The sequence below is a fragment of the Euprymna scolopes genome, chromosome 36 (genome assembly GCF_053919585.1).
Source record: "Euprymna scolopes isolate OS-2025 chromosome 36, ASM5391958v1, whole genome shotgun sequence".
Taxonomy (NCBI): domain Eukaryota; kingdom Metazoa; phylum Mollusca; class Cephalopoda; order Sepiida; family Sepiolidae; genus Euprymna; species Euprymna scolopes.
Window position 1 is genome coordinate 72,673,555 of NC_136517.1, and position 7,361 is coordinate 72,680,915.

Sequence of the window (7,361 nt, forward strand, 5' to 3'; positions counted from 1 at the left end):
TAAATGGACATTTGATAAGGTCATTTACGAGCACGATCCCATGGGCCGGAGGTTAGAGCTGTTGACTATCAACACGATGGTTGTAGATTCAATCCCTGGCTAGGAAAAGGTGCTGGTCTAGCCGCACTGATGAGTTATGATACAGCGAAACGGCACGGTATGTGGATGACTATATATATATATGTGTGTGTGTGTGTGTGTGTGTGTGTGTGTGTGTGTGTGTGTGTGTGTGTATATATTAGTGATGGAACGATTCCAATATTTTCGTGATTCCGATACAATTACCACTTCCGATTCTTTATCAATCTCTAAATATTTAACTATAGAGATGTTATGTTCCCGATTTCTGAAAAAAAAAAAAAAAAAAACATATGTTAAATGTGCAGATATTTTCCTAAACGTAAAATTACACTTGTGTAGAATGATTTTAGCTTTACTATTATTTTAAAATCAATAAATATTCATTATTTCATTATTATTACCGGCAAAGGAAGATTTTGCTTTAAACAAAATCAAATAAAAAAGGACAATTAAAAGAATCGTTTTGACATCGGAAAATAGACACCAATTTTTTGATTCCGATACCGATTTCGATACCCTCAAATTTGTTGATTTTTCCGATTTCCGATTCCTATTCCAATTAATGGTCCAAACACTAATATATATATATATATATATATATATATATATATATATATATATATATATATATATATATATATATTAGAATCTCGGGATACGGTAGCCCTAGTATACATTTTTTTTCAGTTTACGATGTGGAATACAATGTTTCTTTCCTCTGGTTACGGTATTTGCTTTTAACCTTTATAGCGTTATTTATTATATTATTTGATTATGTACATGCGTATTGTATACTGTACTGCATTTTGTTACTAATTTTTAATGCCGTATCCCGGAGTTTTAATATATATATATATATATATATATATATATATATATATATATATATATATATATATATATATATATATGATGAAAATAATGGAAATAATATTCCGACAAAATAGAGAAATAAAAAGGAACAAACCGTATTATGTGTTCATCAACGTTTCGTCTTTATTTATTCATCCAGAGGAAGACTCGAAATAAAGACGAAACGTTGATGAACACATAATATGGTTTGTTCCTTTTTATTTCTCTCTCTCTCTCTCTCTCTCTCTCTCTCTCTCTATATATATATATATATATATATATATATATATATACAGTGATGATCATATTTATTGGCACGGTAAAATAAAAGTTAAATTTTGTCTAATAAATTCTAAAAAAGGGATTAAATTAAAGAAAATAACAAAGTATATTATGTATTTTTAACTGGCCTTTCCGATGCAGCAATCGGATTTTAGAAAAAATAAATAACAAAGGAACAACAAACATAATTGCAAAAAACCCTTGTTCAAAATTATTGGCACGATTTATTTAATAATCAATTGTATAGCCTTTGGCCTTGATTACCTTCCTCAGTCGCTTTTCATAGTTTACAACCAAGTTGTTGCACTCTTCAGTAGTAATTTTAGCCCACTCTTCCTGACAATAATCCTCCAATTGAATAAGATTCTTAGGCTTCCTTTGCATTACCCTCAATTTTAATGTTCTCCATAAATTTTCAATTGGATTAAGGTCTGGGCTTTGTGATGGCCACTCCAAAACATTAATATGATTGTCCTCAAGCCATTTCTTAGTCAGTTTAGCCGAATGCTTTGGGTCATTATCTTGCATGAACCACCAACGACGACCAAGTGAGAGCTCTTTAGAAGAGTCTTTCAGGTTTTCATCCAATATTTTAACATAATCTTCCTTTTTTATGCTACCTGTGACCTTAACAAGTCGCCCTGGTCCAGAGGCAGCAAAGGATCCCCAAAACATCAAACTGCCTCCACCGTGCTTCATTGTGGGTATGGTGTTCTTAGGCAGGAAAGCTTCGCCAGATTTTCTGTAAATATAAGACACTTTATTATGGCCAAATAACTCTATTTTCGTTTCGTCAGTCCATAGAACACGTTTCCAGAATGCAACATCTTTATCAATATGACGTTTTGCAAAGGCTAGCCTTGCTTTCAGGTGCATAGGCTTCAATAAGGGAGTCTTTCCCGGACGACATGCTTTTAAACCAGCTCTCTTCAAAACTCTACCAACTGTATGTCGAGATACATTCACTCCAGAGGTGCTCTGTTCATCAACAATCTCCCCAACAGAGATCCTTGGGTTTTGTTTTACTTGTCGAACAATTTTCCGTTCATCTCTTGGGGAAAGAATCCTTTTTCTCCCTCTACCCTCTAAATTCATAACGTGGCCTTGCGATTTGAACTTGTTTATTATGGCTCTAACAGTGGATTTGGGAAGGTTTAGCTTATTTGAAATCTTATCATAGCCCTCCCCATTGGTATGGCATGCTACAACAAGCTTCCTGACGTCTTCGCTGTGTTCCTTAGTTTTAACCATGGCGATTGAAAATTATAATTTAGTCACTTATAATAGTTTAAATAAATCGCTATCTAAAAATTATCTGAAAAAAAATTATTCACTGAATTAGCGTTAAACAAGCATAATATGGCTATAAAAAAGTTCAGAAAGCACGTAAACCGGAAATTGATTAATATTATACTGATACTAAAAGAAAAACAAAGCCGTGCCAATAATTTTGAACAAGGGGTTTTTGCAATTATGTTTGTTGTTCCTTTGTTATTTATTTTTTCTAAAATCCGATTGCTGCATCGGAAAGGCCAGTTAAAAATACATAATATACTTTGTTATTTTCTTTAATTTAATCCCTTTTTTAGAATTTATTAGACAAAATTTAACTTTTATTTTACCGTGCCAATAAATATGATCATCACTGTGTGTATATATATATATATATATATATATATATATATATATATATATATATATATATATATATATATATCTTGTCAGCTATTTTATCGCCAGATTGAAACCAATTTGAAAATATAATTGCACAAATATTAAGCATTTTGTAGCCTCCCCTCATATTTTGTATTTCTCTTTTTACCGAACAAAATATGGAAGCTCGTAAGTAACCAAATGAACATTCAGTAAAACCGTATTTCATATTTAATATACAAAATTTTATAATATTATTAATCGTTAAACTGTGTAAATCCTAACAAAATTATAACAAAGATTAATATTAATTGCAGTTTGAAAAAGATAAACAAAGGTTTTAAAAAATCATTAAGTTGCTTCTGCTTTTCCATAGTTCGTATAGTTAACACAAATCTGACGTCACGGAAACACGCGGTCCATTTTTCACAATCGTTTGGCAGACCCTATTGGTCTATATCCGATTTTCTTTAATTCAGATTTGAGTGAGATCGGCAGGATAGATTTCGATCTGCCAAATTATCGAGAACAAAATCTATCGATTCAATTTTTCCCTTTTCTCTCTAATGATGCTTGCTGTCATTTGCCTTTTAAATCCATTTATTTGCTTGTTTGTTTGTATTTATTATTTCTTTTTTATTCTGTTCATATATTTTGATTTGAAAGTCCATCATTTTGCATTGTTTTTATTTTCGTCACACCCACGTCGGTTTGACACAAGGCGTTCGACTCTAAGGAGTTTTCCTCTGTGCCAGCGCTATATTAGGTGTATGAGAATTTTTGTGGAATTTTTGACATCCCTAACACAAAACTGCGAATAAAATATTTTAAAAAATTGTAATTTCTCTTTTTAAAGTGGGTTGTTTATTTTCTTTATGGAATATACTTCCAAAATAAGCCATTAAAGTTGTTTAAAAAATAATAGAACTATTATTTTTTATTAAAAAAAAAGCAGTGTTTACAAAATGTTTTCAAACGTTCATGCAGCCATGTTTTTTACGTAATGAAATCAATTGAATTTTACGAGTTAATTTTTTTTCAATTTTTAAACTTTAAAAATCTATCAAAATTTTTCTATTGGTTAAATTTTTACTATACTTCCAGGATCAATGTGAAATTTTATGCTCTTTCCCATAAACTAAATATAATATTTAAGACAAACGTTTTTTAATCCCTCCCCCCATTTTGAAATGTCTATTAAAAAGTAAATAATTAATTTACGCACCAAAGTTTTATATATCACAAATTGAAGATAAAGGATCAATAAATAAAATATTCTAATTTAAAACAAAAGTGTTTTTTGGAAATTTACCTGTAAAGTCCAAAATGCAAAACCTTTTTTTTTTTTAACCATGTTGATTTTTTTTTCAGTGAAAGCTCATGTGATGCTTACATAGTGAAGTAAATATCGGATGCTGACGACAATTTTTTCTATTTCATTCAATTCTTTTTTTTAGATATTAAAAAAATCACTTGATAAAGTAGAAATAAAATATATTATTTCAAAACTCATGTATTTCATTAAGAGAATAAAAAAATTGGCAGAGTGGGTTTGTTTTTAAACGGCAAAACTATTAAGTGAATGTGTTCAGTTTTCAAGTACAGTGGCCCCAAAATACTAATTTGGTTTACAACACGCAATAGAAAGAGAGATTAATTGTGACGCTTAGCGCCACCGAAGATTCAATGCGAAAAAAGCAGATATTTGTCTCCCTTTATTTCAACTGTGAAACACATCTGATCGCACGTTCTTTTGAATACTTGCTTAAAAAAACATGGAATATAAATTATAAATATGAATAAATTCTTAACAATGAAGAACAGAAGTACTCATTGAATAGTATTTTTATAGGTAAAAGATTTTTTGGAAATTATATATATTTTTTATAATCGAAGTAAATAAATGTTCGTTGATTTTCTTTAAATCTTTTTTAAAGAAAACCGATTTAAAAAAACAAATATTGCATAATTTGCTATTAAAACTGTTATTTTTTTAAATTTTGGTCTTTGTTCCTTTAATTGAAAAAAAATTAAGGTTTGAATTACATTTTTCAAGTAGTTATAAGCTTCGAAAGATAGTAAGTTGAATTATTAAAGTTCTTATCACGCATTTTTAATGGCCGCTTCTGATACACCTAACGCTATATAACACTGCATGCAAATAGGCGTTATTGATACCAATAAGGAAAGAAGTGCTTAATAACAAAAAGAAATGCTCAATAACAAAAAAAGAAATGTTCAATAACAAAAAGGAAGTGCTCAATAGAAAAAGAGAAGTGCTACATAACAAAATAGAAGTGCTCAATAAAAAATGAAGTGCTCAATAACAAAAAAGAAGTGCTAAATAACAAAAAAAAGTGCTCAATAAAAAAAGGAAGTGCTCAATAACAAAAAAGTACTCAATAACAATAAAAGAAGTGCTCAATAATAAAAAGAAGCATTCAATAACAAAAAAGGAAATGCTCAATAATAAAAAGAAGCACTCAATAACAAAAAAGGGAGTGCTCAATAACAATAAAAGAAGTGCTAAATAAAAAAAAAAGAAGTGCTCAATAAAAAAGGAAGTGCTCAATAACAAAAAAGGAAGTACTCAATAACAAAAAAGGAAGTGCTTAATAAAAAAAGTGCTCAATAACAAAGAAGAAGCACTCAATAACAAAAAAGGGAGTGCTCAATAACAATAAAAGAAGTGCTAAATAACAAAAAAGAAGTGCTCAATAAAAAAAAAAAGTGCTCAATAAAAAAGGAAGTGCTCAATAACAAAAAAGGAAGTACTCAATAACAAAGAAGAAGTGCTAAATAACAAAAAAGGAGTGCTCAATAAAAAAGGAAGTGTTCAATAATAAAAAACGAAGTACTCAATAACAATAAAAGAAATGCTCAATAATAAAAAGAAGTGCTCAATAACAAAAAAGAAAGTGCTCAATAACACCCCGAAAATGTGCCATCATTATTAACATCATGCGCCTACACGTAATCTAAATGGGTTGGGGGGTAATAATTTTTTCGTGGCTTCCCTTCTTCAATATCTGACCTGAAATCAAATGGATCTGACATTTCCGTTCTTTAAAGTCAATTTTTAACCCAAGTTTGTCAATCATTCCCTCGATGGCTTTTGTTATATAAAGACTGGAGCAATTTTTATTTTGTCTCATCCAAATTGCTTCTTTTGAGGAAGAAGGATTTCCCCCTACTTTAAAAACCGACTTTGTAGTTAACTTTACCATCGTGTGAAGGAACAAGTATATAGGGATATTCGAAATTATGACTCTTTTAAATCCGCGACAGGTAAGTTTCATAGTAATTTACTAATTTCTTTCTCTCTTTTTTTACTTCTTTTTTTCTAGATTCTTCTTTGATGTGGTAAACTTGAGATTATTCCACGAATCACTGCCCAATAAGGTCTTCAAGATAAAAGATAACACAGCGACTTTCATTTAATGTTACCTTTCAGCATTGATGTTTCTTCACGCACTTGTCGATTGTAATGTAGAGTGGCTGGCGGTCAATGCGTCCGGCCAACTAAAGAGGGAATAAAACAAAGAAAAGAATGTTTACAGAAGACTGAACTTTGTTATTGTTGTTATTCATTTTTTTTTCTTTCTACTCCGTGACCTCCATTTCTGTTTTCTTTTCTTTTTCTTGTCTTTCATCTTTTTTTTTAAATTTTGTTTTATTAATATGTCACCGCTTTTCAAGGCCTAAGATTATCTGAGATAACTTTGTAACTTTGACAAAAATAAAAAGTATCCCAGTCGTTACATAACGAAAGCCACAAGTTTGGATTGATTTTACAAAGATTGTTAGTTGACGATGAACAACGTCTTGAGAGGATTGGAAACGATTGATAAAATGACCAGAATTTTATTAAGTGGGGGTTCGACAAGAATTTCTTAACATTAAACTACGATACTATCCCATTGATTACTGTACACGCAATAACCCTTATCCCCGAGTGGCTTCCGGGCCTGTAAAATGAAAAAAATTAAAACGACCTTGTCGTATTCTGCTTGGAAGCAACACCATGTTATTGTATTAGCTTTGGATATATTCAGGCTTACAGAAAAAAATAAAAGATAATTTTATAAATATTACTTATATCCCTCGGATGACGAGTATTCATTTATACAACGAGAAGGTATTACAGTTTTCATCTTTGTATCGCATCAGTAAGTGCAGATCAAATATTCGCTACAACGGTATCATCTAATTAATCACGTTCCACCTCACATTGACCTGTGTCCAGTGCGGGAATTGTTTTTAAAGACATGTTTAAAAGCACAACATTACGATATGTTGGCGCAGTTTAATCGAATTAGGATGGAATTATTTATTTAAAAAACATAATTTTCTTCTGATAATTATTTAATCGCGGAGAAAACTTTAAACACAGATTTTCAAAATGTATGGCATTTATGCGGTTTGCTATTTAGAATGCTTTTGTTGGCGCCTGCAACGCAAAATTCAGCATTACCATTAAAACTTTTTATAGT

The 7,361-nt window shown here is 30.4% G+C and overlaps 1 protein-coding gene across 2 annotated transcripts in view; it reads left to right on the top strand.

Annotated features, from left to right (window-relative positions):
• LOC145260590 (dehydrogenase/reductase SDR family member 7-like) overlaps positions 1–6,437 on the top strand; it is a 131,475-nt gene extending 125,038 nt beyond the window's left edge. For both annotated transcript variants that reach the window (XM_080118866.1, XM_080118865.1), the window contains exon 10: positions 6,216–6,437. The gene's annotated coding sequence lies outside the window, so the exon portion shown is untranslated. The remainder of the gene's footprint in view (positions 1–6,215) is intronic.
• The last annotated feature ends 924 nt before the right edge of the window (positions 6,438–7,361 follow it).